Below are 12,823 nucleotides of genomic sequence, written 5' to 3'. Positions count from 1 at the left end.
CGAAGACACAGATCAATTCAGAACGAAAAATGATCCAAATATTTTCCAGTGTTGCTAAAATTGTCTACATGATAATTGCTGTCACTGGTGTTCCTGGTAAGTGTGAATAACCAGTTAACATATGTAATCCTGTTGTTGAATTGGTATGGTTATGCACTGGGAGGGATAATGTCACATCCTGATCTATTGATGACTGCTCTATAGATAAACAATCAGGGGTAGCTTGTCAATAATGTGATAACCTGTGTAATTATTTCAGCCTTTAATTTCAATTTCCTTCACTGAAAACAGAACGCTGGCACATCTCAAACACTCGGTGAATTATTAACTTATTGTCCTTTGTGGAGTTGTAGACAGCAGTCTGGGGGATGTTAGCACAGGGATTGTTTTTTTTTAAACTGTACTGAGTGCAGTTCACCAATCAAAAACTGCAAAATATGAAGGATACCAGCGAACATGTACATCAGGATATCTATGTAAATCTCGAATCTTCGCCAGTACGATTCACTTAGTTAACACGGGAGTCTAATGGCCATTTCTCATGTGGAATAGCTCTCATTATACAAACATAGTCAGTGTGGGTCGCTGTCTTGTTTGGGACATATTATCCCAACACTTATGCCTTGCTTTGAATTACTGGTTCTGTAAAAATCTAACTCCAGAGATCAGGCAGTATCAGGAGTTCAACTAGTAATGGATCATTAATGAGAATGGAACTTCCCCTCCTCATTCTGATTTCACTCTTTTCAGTCTCAGTGCCATGTCCATTCCAAAAAGGAGGTGTGACCTTATTTTGAATCTAGTCAGTGGCAAATAGTGATGATTATTCTCTATCCTGCTTTTGCAGATGTTGCACAATGGTTATTCAAATGAAATACATTGAGATTCCGGTTCGTATCGATAACCTATTCAGCGAGGGATGACACTGTTAATGCATTCAAATAATCTGCAAAATGTTGCTTGCCAGCTCTAGTTATAGTTCCATAAAACACTTAATGTGACCAATTGCCTGAAAATCTCTGCGTCCTAAATTCTGAGCTGCTGTGAAAAATATTGAGCTGTGTTTTACTTGTGGAATTGATTACAGTTCGGTAAATTTGCTCTTATCTTGCATTCAGAGTCTCTACAGGCAGAAGCAGTGACCTCTGCTGCCAGCTCAGTGTTTCTGTGATGAGGAATAAGGGTGACTGATGTATTGGCAGCCAAGTTTTCCCAGTAGAGTTTCGTAAAGTTATGACTATTTCGCTCAAGTAATGAATAATGCAATGTTTTCATTAAAAAAAAAGACTACGTCAATGCCAGTGGTATTTATAAGGAACCATTGACAGCGATTGCTAACCAGACAACAAAAAGCACACAATATTTACAACACAGATAATTTAATTCAGTCCACTTGTCACACACCATATTGTCCCAATCGATGTTGTCAGACCAGATTATACAAACTTTGAGAGAGTTTTACCCCATATATTTATTACTTCCTTGGAGAATACTGCTCACCATGTGTAAACACAATCCACAACATCACAGTTCACTCAGTTATGGCATCTGTCTACATACTGATTTTGTTTTATTTGAATGTTGTAATAACTATGGCATCATGAGGTGTCCCACCTTAGTGAGCATAAATTCTCCACCTCCGCCCTCTAAATGCTTGTTCTCATTCTAACAATCACTTCTGGATCTCTGCACAGCCCTCCCTCAGTGAGGGAAAACAGATATCTCTCTTCTGGAATGATTGGGAGAAAATCCTTCTGCAGTGTCGCAATATCCTTTTCTTAAAACGATGTTCAAATAAAACTCAATCCATGGATGATACAATCTCACTTTTTTTGTCACTCTCTGCCTCTGGAAATGGCACAAGAAGAAGTCTCACAACACCAGGTAAAAGTCCAAAAGGTTTTTTTGATAGTAAACACCACTAGCTTACAGAATGTTGTTCCTTCGTTAGTTGAGTGGAGAGTTCTGATCACAAACAGGGCAGATAAAGGCACACACAGTTTACAGAATACTGATTAGAATACGAGTCTTTCCAGCTAATCTGCTACTCAAGTCTTAAAGGTGCAGACAATGAGAGCGGAGATAGCATTAAGCACAGGCTAAAGAGATGTTCTGGTCGCCTCATTATAAGAAAGATGTGGAAGCATTGGAAAGGGTGCAGAGGAGGTTTACCAGGATGTTGCCTGGTATGGTGGGAAGGTCTTATGAGGAAAGGCTGAGGGACGTGAGGTTATTTTCGTTAGAGAGAAGAAGGTTAAGAGGCGACCTAATTGAGGCATACAAGATGATCAGAGGCTTAGAGAGGGTGGACGGTGAGAGCCTTTGATTGCAAAAGAGGATTAAAGTGGTTAAAATGATGACATGTCCCCGAGTAGCATCCACCAGCCTCTCCAACTCGGTTGAAACAACATTGAAAAAAAAACTGGTTGAGATTCTTCAACAGCTCACTGCACAAAACAAAAATTGGTTTACATTTATGTTTGGTCCATATTTCCTTTGTTCAGAAATGGGAATTGTTTTGTGATTGATTTCTTGCTGAATTCCATTCTTCTTTATTACAGTTAACATATTGGCGATTGTTATCCTGTCCCAGGGGAAGTGTGGGCTCTCCATCTGTACAACTTACTACCTGGTAGCCATGGCAATGGCGGATCTATTGCTCATTATTTCCGAGGTCATATTGAGGCAGATCAATAGTTATTTTTGCCCGTTGTCTTTCTTGGACACCACCCCTGCGTGTAGTGTGATGTCCGTTGTCAGTTGCGCAGCCACAGGCTGTTCTGTCTGGTTCACCGTCACTTTCTCCTTTGACCGTTTTGTCGCCATCTGCTGTCAGAAGCTGAAAATGACCTATTGCACCCAAAAAGTTGCAGCCACCGTTCTGGTCACAACATTCATTCTGTTCTGCTTAAAAAACATTACCAAGTACTTTGTGTATGAACCTGAAGAAATAATTGGCAATGTAACGTGGTTCTGCTCTGTAAAGTCAAGCTATTACAATCAGCCCGGATGGGTGGGATATAATTTGTTTGATACAGCTTTAACCCCATTGCCCCCATTTGTGTTAATTTTGGTGCTCAACGTTCTAACAGTCAGACATATTATCACGATGAGTCGGGCTCGGAAGGAACTGAGGGGTCAGAGAAATGCAGAGAATGGCAGGGACGCAGAGATGGAGAGCAGAAGGAGGTCTGTAATTTTACACTTCACCATATCCATCAGCTTTATAATTTTGTGGTTCCCTTATGTTTTATATTGTTTTAACATTTCATATATTTTGATGCTGATTCTTTTTATGTCTTTGAGCAGGTTGCGTATGTGCTGCAGAATTTGAGTTGCTGTACAAACACTTTTATTTATGGGGCGACTCAGTCTAAGTTCAGGAAGCAGTTCAAAAACGCTCTGAAGTATCCGCTAATTCAATTAATTAGTTGATGAGAATGGTAACCAAAAGCAGACGATAAACAGGTCTCAGTGTTTCTAACGCAAGAAGGTTTCGCTCAACCCCAGCACTGGATCAAGTGTAATGTGGCAAACTACTGAAGCGATCAACTCCTTCTCCTGGCAACGATGATGAAACATCATGGCGGTGTGGAAAGGTAGGGACGGGGGAAGATCATGGGAAGTGGGTTGGCAGTGTCAGGACGGAACGTTTTGGGGATTCTGTTGAGGGAGCCAGTTTGTTTGGTGAGTTGGTGGTCAACGAATGTGTTTATGATAAGGCAATATGACTGACTGACAATCCCCACATTCTCATTCATAACAGGATCAGCATTTGCACTATCGCATGAATTCATACAGGTAAAATCCACTTAGTTGTTTAAATGTTTAAGCATTTCACACCATGCAGACTAAATGTCCCATCAAGTTGTCGGCAGACAGAGCTGATGGCATCGTGGAGCAACATTTCTCAACATGGACTTTCTCGTCTCCAAGTGTTCCAGGTGTGTAAGTCAGGAGTTTCTCTTAAATGGAAGGACACGTGAACTAAAACTATTGACTAAGAATCCTCAGAGCAGTGAATGGACTCTGAATGATGCTGCTGTCTCGTGATTCAACAGGAATGTGCCAAGTCAAAGATTCCCCATTGGGAACACTTACAGCCTCTGGTAATTGAGTCTCTGAGTTTTCCTCACCTTGAGATAGGCAGTGGTGGACATCAGTTTTGAGCCCAATTCCTCGCTAATTGGATCTTGATAAACAGTAGGGGCAAAATAAACTGATGTTCTTGTCCAACAAATGTCATTTTGTTTCTGTGCATCAAACAACACACTTTCTATGTCGATTGCAACAAAGCCTCAACGGAACATCCCAATTTGCAACCACGGATACGAGAAAAGCTCTTTCAGTCCAGTTCCTTGATCAGATATTTTTAAAAGGGAATAGTCCCATGAACTCCAGTGCCTCAGTTGGTTCGGAATGAAGTATGATCTGATGCTGAAAAATCCGTATAAAGAATTGATCCGCATTCTGGGAGAGTAAAACAACAGTATGAATTAATGATCCTCCCAGGAACTATCTTGGGCGAGTACACCAGTCCCCTCATCTCCCCAAGCTTCAGAGTTTACTCTCGAACTACAATTAGTGACAAGCAGTCGGTATCCTGAGGTAGTGTTTTGCACGGGGTTTAGGGCAATGAATTAGCCACAGTGATCTTCTCAAAGTTTCAACCCAGTGCAATGTTGCAGGATGAACAAATACTATTTATAAGGGGAGAAAATACGCTGCACCAAGTCAGGAGTGTGAGCAGGTTTCTCTTAACCTTGGGATAGATTATTAATTCTGCTCACACGTCACTGTTTTGTTTACAAACTAGAGTGACACCGGTTTTAAACCAGTGGTCATTTATTGCCTGGAATCTATCTCAGAACATAGTCGTGGATCTGGCAACTGTGGAGTCCATCAGCTCCATATCGAGGAAACTGTATTTCTCCGTAAGTCTTTAGAAGTAAGCTTTGCATTAAGGATAAGAATGACGGTTGTGATCTTATTATTGTTTCTATCATGATTACTAGGAATCGATTCCAATGTTGAACTGCAACTATTGTACATAATAAATTTAATCTGTATTTTGATACCTTGGACAATGAGGTTTTTTCTTTTGCAAGAATTTGGAGGTGGGTCTGGGAAGCAAAATCATTTCCCAGCCGTTCCCTACCAAAGACAAACTCAACTCATCGTAGTCATGGAAACAACTTCAGTGAATACGATAATTAGAGCCAGAATAACACCCCAATTAGCATTCAGATAAGATGAACACTGTAATAGTGTTCTGCTGTTTATCTATCTGGAAATACTTCACATCTATTCAACAGACATCACAGAAATAAGAATATATTCACAGGAATAAGAATATATAAGAATAAGAATATATGGTCGGTCACCAGTGGAGTGCCCCAGGGATCTGTTCTAGGAGCCTTGCTGTTTGTTATTTTCATAAATGACCTGGATGAGGAAGTGGAGGGATGAGTTAGTAAGTTCGCCGACGATACGAAGGTTGGTGGTGTTGTGGATAGCCTGGAGGGATGTCAGAAGTTGCAGCGTGACATAGATAGGATGCAAGACTGGGCGGAGAAGTGGCAGATGGACTTCAACTCAGATACATGTGTAGTGGTCCATTTTTGTAGTGGTCCATTTTGACAGGACCAATGGGATGAAGGAGTACAATATCAAGGGTAGGAGTCTTAACTGTGTTGAAAAGCAGAGGGATCTTGGGGTCTGGGTCCATAGGACTCTTAAATCGGCCTCGCAGGTGGAGGATGTGGTCAAGAAGGCGTATGGTGTACTGGCATTCATTAATCGAGGGATTGAGTTTAAGAGTCGGGAGGTAATGCTGCAACTTTATAGGACCCTTGTCAGACCCCACTTGAAGTACTGTGTGCAGTTCTGGTTGCCTCATTACAGGAAGGATGTGGAAGCCTTTGAAAGGGTGCAGAGGAGATTTTCAAGGATGTTGCCTGGATTGGGAGGCATGCCTTATGAAGATAGGTTGAGGGAGCTGGGACTCTTCTCCCTGGAGAGACGAAGGTTGAGAGGCGATCTGATAGAGGTTTATAAGATGTTGAGAGGAGTAGATAGGGTGGATTCTCAGGCGCTATTTCCCAGGGCTGAAATGGTCGCTACGAGAGGACACAGATTTAAGGTGCTGGGGAGCAAGTACAGAGGAGATGTTAGGGGTAAGTTTTTCACTCAGAGGGTGGTGAGTGAGTGGAGTCCGTGGTGGTGGAGGCGAACTCGCTGGGGTCTTTTAAAAGACTTCTGGATGAGTATATGGGATCTAATGGGATTGGGGGTTAGAGATAGGTCTATGGCTTAGTAGGTACAGATGTGATCGGTGCAACTAGTGGGCCGAAGGGCGTGTTTGTGCTGTAGTGTTCTATGTTCTATTTCATGTTCTTCATTTCTACTCTGGCATTTCAAACACCCAACAATATTCACACGTTTGACTCTGAATATATAAATGAAACAGGAACATTGCTGCAAGGAGGGGAAAGATACGGAAAGAAACACAGCAGTGTTAAGAAATCAACAGGCTGCTTTATTCCTGTTGGTCACCCAGACTCCGCAAAATTGGACACTGCCAGAGATGTGCAGTAAAACATTTGCTCAGGGATGTGGAATCCACGACTGCAAGTCACCCCTGAATGCTGCAGCCACAGAAAGCACCAGGAATACAAAGCGATTGCTCTTGGATGGTTTCAGTCCATGTTGATGTACACACAGTATAATTCGACAAATACTAACGCTTGAGGAACACAAGAACATAAGAAATAAGAGCAGGAGTAGGCCATCTAGCCCTTCGAGCCTGCCCCACTATTCAATAAGATGATGGCTGATCTGATAGTGGTTCAGCTCCACTTACCCGCTTTCTCCCCATAACCCTTAATTCCCATATCGATCAGAAATCTATCTACCTGTGAATTAAACACATTTAACGAGGTAGCCTCCACTGCTCCAATAGGCAGAGAATTCCAGAGATTCACTACCCTCTGGGAAAAGAGGTTCCTCCTCAACTCTGTTCTAAACTGACACCCCCTTATTTTGAGGCTGTGCCCTCTAGTCCTTGTTTCCTTTCTCAGTGGAAATAATCTCTCTGCCTCTACCCTGTCTAGCCCCTTCATTATCTTCTACGTCTCTACAAGATCACCCCTCTAAACTCCAATGAGTACAGGCCCAATCTACTCAACCTCTCCTCAGAAGCTAACCCAATAAGGTTCCTCATAAGGAACCCAATCTTACGAATACTTGACTGCGTGTTAGAGCAGAACTTCTCCATCACTCATCTCAATAACTTCAATATAAACTCTACGATTAGATACAGGTGATTTTAGATTCGTTGTTATTGAAAGAATAGGTAAAAGATGAGATCGACCTGCAAAAATGTGCAGAGCTTTTGGTCTCCATATTCAAGGAAAGCATTGTTTCATCAGGAAATGTGCCGTTTAAGCAGCAGACCCTCCCTCCCCTCTCCAAAAGCATTCAAGTGACTTCTTGCAGTTTCTAATCAGAAATGTTTTAATTAGTTTTTGGTATTGCTCCAAATACAATAAAATGTATCTATAAAAATGAGCAACCACAGAAATACGATATAGCTGGATAAGGTGGAGTATAAATGCACACACTTCCTTCTGGTCGCCACCTCTGTGTCTCTGTGTTTCTCTCCTCTGTTCTGACCAGCACCCCCCTCCCCCCCCCCCCCACCCCCCGCCCGCTTCTGTAAAATGTGACTGAATAGTTTGTCATTTCACGCCATCTGCATTGAGCAGCAGAAGAAAACAGAATGGGCGAGTTGCATTTTACATTGTATGAAAACAATCAAATCCCAACTATATGAGCTCAACAATATAACGTGAATCCAAACAGCAGAAGCATTGCTGATTATCTTGCCGGATCAAAGTTTTCTGTACAATAAAATGCTTCAAAATGACTGAAGTTGTTGATAGGATCGCAGCGTAGTTTCCTTTTTGAAATATGTCATTGACAATTTCTGGTCACCAATGGCCAGAAATCGGACAAAGAATGAGAGGACAGTGAAGCAGGTTCAACAGGTCTTTGTTGTACAGAACCATGTGGACACACAGCAGGAGTGGAATCTTCATCAACTGGAGACACTCCGTCCTGAATAAGATTATGGCTGCTCTGATATAACTCAAATCTGTGGCGCCCTGTCTGTGATCAATTTGAATCCCGTTGCTGACAAATACACTCTCTGTTTCTGCCTCCCAAATACTCAAAGGCTCCAGCCACTGACTTTTCAGGAAAATTGTCCCTCAGACTCATGCCCCCTCCACCGACCCTCCTCCCCCCGGGTCTGAATATAAGATCATCTCATCTCCCTTTCAGATGGGCGACACTTTACCCATGAAGGGTGACCCATTTATTAGAGATCCTCCCACAAGGGGGACAGTCTGAGAGAGATGCGCAGGGGAGATTTTGACGCAGAGGGTGGTGGGTGCCTGGAACGCGCTGCCAGAGAGGGATTGTGCACATTAGCAACATTCAATAGGCATCTGGATGGGTGCATAAATCGGGAGTGAATAGAGGGATGTGGACGGAGTAATGGCAGACATCTTTATTTTATTCCATTCGGGCAACACCATCGGCAGAGGCTCGCATGGTCAAGGGGCTTGTTCCTGCTCTGTCCTTTTCTTTGTTCTTTGTTGATTTGTTTCTTAAAAGGAAACATTCTCCCCACATTAACCCTGTCACCAGCCATCTGGATCAGATATAGTCCATTCAAAATTGCTTCTTACTCATCTCAACTCCAGGGGATTCAAGTTTAGTCTGACCAACCATTCCTCATGAGACAAGATTGGATGGTAACAGCTCAGGCAAAGAAACTTCCTAGTTCCAGAGCCCGCACAGCAGTGAACCACCTCCAGATGCGCAAATGCAGCTGATGCTGACCCTCCATAGGTTAAAAGTTCTCCTTGATCAACCCCAACTCAGCAGCATAACACTCGGAAGGCCAGGAAACTCTCCATGCACTGAACCGCACAAAATTCAGAATATCTCCATTTTCACACCCTTCCGAGCACCGGACGCAACCCAATTTGTGACACTATACTGCCCACATCTAGACTTTCCCAAAGTCTACACCAACCCAATGTAATCAATTAAACAACCCAGTGTGATCAAGTTAAAAACGAGCATCATGATGATCAGAGTGAGGCAAGGAAGAACGTTGATTGCAAACTGGCCAACTGAGAGGGCAAAATTGATCGTAAACAGCACATAAACGATGAATGACGTGATGGGTATCTAAATGCCACAGCTTTTGCAGTAAGGGTGGCACGGTAGCACAGTGGTTAGAGCTGCTGCATCATATCTCCAGGGACCTGGGTTCGATTCCTGGCTTGGGTCACTGTCTCTGTGCAGTTTGCACATTCTCCTCGTGTCTGCGTGGGTTTCCTCCGGGTGCTCCGGTTTCCTCCCACAGTCCAAAGATGTGCGGGTTAGGTTGATTGGGCATGCTTACTGTCCTGAGGTGAGTAGGTTAGAGGGATGAGCGGGTAAAATATGGAGGGATATGGGGGTGGGATTGTGGTCGGTACAGACTCAATGGGCGGAAGACCCTCTTTCTGCACTGTAGGGTTCTATAAAAACAGACGAATTACGAACTAACACCTGGGTTTATATGCATATTCTGTCAGCCGACACGAGGCTAAAAGGCAAACAATGCTGAGACAGTGTCCAAATCCATGTCATTGTCAATAAGGACAGGAACATTCAAAATGGCGGCGTTGCAGCAACGTTAATTGTAGAAGATGTAAACACTAGAATGAGAGATGACATTCAATCAAAAGGTCAGGGTATTGATTTAGTTTGTGTTGATTAACGAACAGCAAGTGGCAGAAATAACCGTAGAATCATATAGTCGATGACATGGAGACAAGCCCTTCAGTCAAAACTGGTCACGACCACCAAAAAGTGAATCTAAGTGAATCCCATTTGGCTGCATTTGGTTCATATCTTTAGAAGCTTTTCTTATCCATGTATCTGCCCAAAAATTCCTGCCTCAACCCGGTCCTCTGGGAATTCATTCCACATATCATGAGCCCACCCGTATTTCGAAATGCCTGTATATCTTATCCCTCAGAACCCTCTCCAGTAACTTTCCCACCACAGATGGAAGGTCTATTGGTCTATAATTCTTTGCAGCCTCTCTTAAATAAGGGCACAACATCCACTACCCTCCAGCCTTCTGGTCCATCACCCGTGGCTAAGTGGTGAGCGCTGCTGCCTCACAGCGCCAGGGCTCCGGGTTTCGGCCTGGGTCACTGTCTGTGTGGAGATTGCACGGTCTCCCTGTGTTTGTTTCGGTTTCCTCTGGGTGCTCCAATATGCTCCCACAGTCCAAAAGATGTGCTGGTTCAGTTCACTGGTCATGCTAAATTCTCCTTCAGTGTTACCGAACAGGTGCAGGGATGTGGTGACTGGTTGATTTTCGCAGTAACTTCATTGCAGTGTTAATGTATGTCGACATGTGACTAATACATGAATGTTTATTTCAACGATGATGGACATATCTCAGATAGGGCTCACGTACTTTCTTCCCAAGCCTCACACAGTGTGTTTGGATCTACCTGGTCAGGGCATGGAGATTTATCCACATTCATACATTTTAATACATCCATCACCTCCTCTACTGTCATCCAAAATGCCCCTAATGTCTCACCACTAACTTCCCCAGGCTCCCAAGTTTTCAGGCTTTTCCCCACACTGGGGAGGAGAAATATTAATTGCAACCTGCACCATCTCTTGCATGTGTGCTCCTTGAGGGGCCCGACTCTTTCTCTAGTTTTTCTTTCTCTTTTAGTAGACTGAAAGAATCCCTTCGGATTCACCTGAATGCTCTCAGCAAAGCTACCGCCTGCCCCCTTTTTGCCCTCCTGTTTTCCCTCTTGAGTATATTCCTGTATCCCCTGTACATCCCGAGGGGATTCCTTGATTCCAGCGGCTTGTACCTGGGCCATGCCTCTTCTTTTCACTGTCAAAACTCAAGAAGTTTTGTCATCCAAGGTTTCCTGCTTCTGCCAGCCTCGCCCTTCACCCGAGCTGGAAAACACAGACCGCAAAGTTTAGCTATTTGACTATTGAAGGCTTCCCACTTGCCGGAGATCCGGTTCCCCTCAAACAAACTCTTGCAAGTTCCTGCCTAATTCCATCACCTTTGTCTCTCCAGGGAGAAGAGTCCCAGCTCTCACACCAGTCCAAGAGTGAGGTGACCAGAACTGCGCACAGTACTCCAAGTACTCCAATTCCACACTTTGAGGAATGAACTCGACTGCAGGTTTTAAAATAAGATATTTTTGTTAACCTGTGTTGTTATTTTAATTGGTTGGTAAATCGATTACCCTCAACCACAAAAACCCTTTACCCCATTCAAACCCTTAATTTCCAGCAGCATATTGAGAATCTTGATTTTCCTATCAGATAGCAGCAATTGTCATATCGAAGGCTTGTAATTAAACTCTTACTGAAATGTTGAATGTGCAAGTCATCAGTTACTACTAATGATATGTTAATGGAATTCGTTTCCATTGTTCCTCTGCTTTCTCTGCTCTCAATTTGGATTTGGCTGGAATAGTTGAAAACACATTTCAGTTTCCCAAGACCACAGCATTTCTTTAAAGTGTGAAGGACCGTGATCCCAGTGCTGACCCCCTGAATTACCACTTCCCACCCACCACCAATCGGAACAACTACTTGCAAATACATTTCCCTGTTTAGTGATATTGTTGCCAGCTTGCTGACCATTCTGCTGCTTATCCCCAAACTCCACTTCTTCTGAGATTCTTCATGAGTCTGGGTTTTCTAACTTGCCAGCAGGACCTTGGAAAATTAAAGTGTTTTGCAACTATCAATTTACTCTAATTTTCAAATTCGGAAAGTTAGTCATAAATAAAAAACAGAAATGTGTCCAAATATGACCTTGATTGTCATATTGTTTTGTATAATCTTGTGATGTCTCCATCGTTGTCAAGACCAGAATTTCTTGCCCAGCTGCAATTCACCCTGAGATGGTGATGAAGGCCTGCTTTCTGGAACTGGTGCAGTCCCGGGTGTGCAGTTACACCCACAGTGCTATGAGAGATGGAGTTCCATGATTTTGACGCAGTGACAGTGAAGGAACGCTGATATAACCCCAAGTCAGGATGCTGTGTTCTTTTGAGGGGAACTTCTCTCTGCTTGGGTTCCCTTGTATTCCTCGCCCTTGTTCTTCAGGATGATAGAGCTTGTGGAATGAAAGGTTCTGTCCAACGAAGTTTTTTGAGATATTTCTGTGCATCTTTTAGTTGGAACACACAGGTGCTCATGTCCATTGGTGGTGAATGTTGTGAATGTGTTATTGTTGCGTGGAAGCCAATAAAACAGGATGTTATGTCCGCGATAGTGTTGAGCAGTTTTTGAGGGGCTCACTCCCAGCACCCCCAACCTCAGTCCCGAACAATATCCCTAGTGCAGAGCACCCTCAATCCACCTAATCAACAAACATACCAAAATGCCCTACTCCCATTCTTATCTGGCATTTTCCATAAAAAAAAACAAATGGAGTTCTCCACCCCTGATTCTTACACTCACATCAACTCCGAAATCACGAGGCCAAGGGCACTGCAAGGGCACTTACTTGGGACACTGCAATGCCTCCTGTACCTCATCTCAGCCTGATCCCCCAAGCCCTCAACCTCCACACAACACACCCACCCCACTATTTCTCATTTGGAAACAGTCCTCACTGAGTTACTTCCATGACAGAATCCTGCCCTTCCTCTCCATAGGTAGAATGAGTGAGCAGTCAATGCGCAGTTTACATTGCTAT

The sequence above is a fragment of the Carcharhinus amblyrhynchos genome, unplaced genomic scaffold, assembly GCF_965287045.1.
Source record: "Carcharhinus amblyrhynchos unplaced genomic scaffold, sCarAmb.v2.hapA scaffold_59, whole genome shotgun sequence".
Lineage (NCBI taxonomy): Eukaryota > Metazoa > Chordata > Chondrichthyes > Carcharhiniformes > Carcharhinidae > Carcharhinus > Carcharhinus amblyrhynchos.
The sequence above is the reverse complement of the archived record's forward strand: the minus strand, read 5'-3'. Positions refer to the sequence as shown.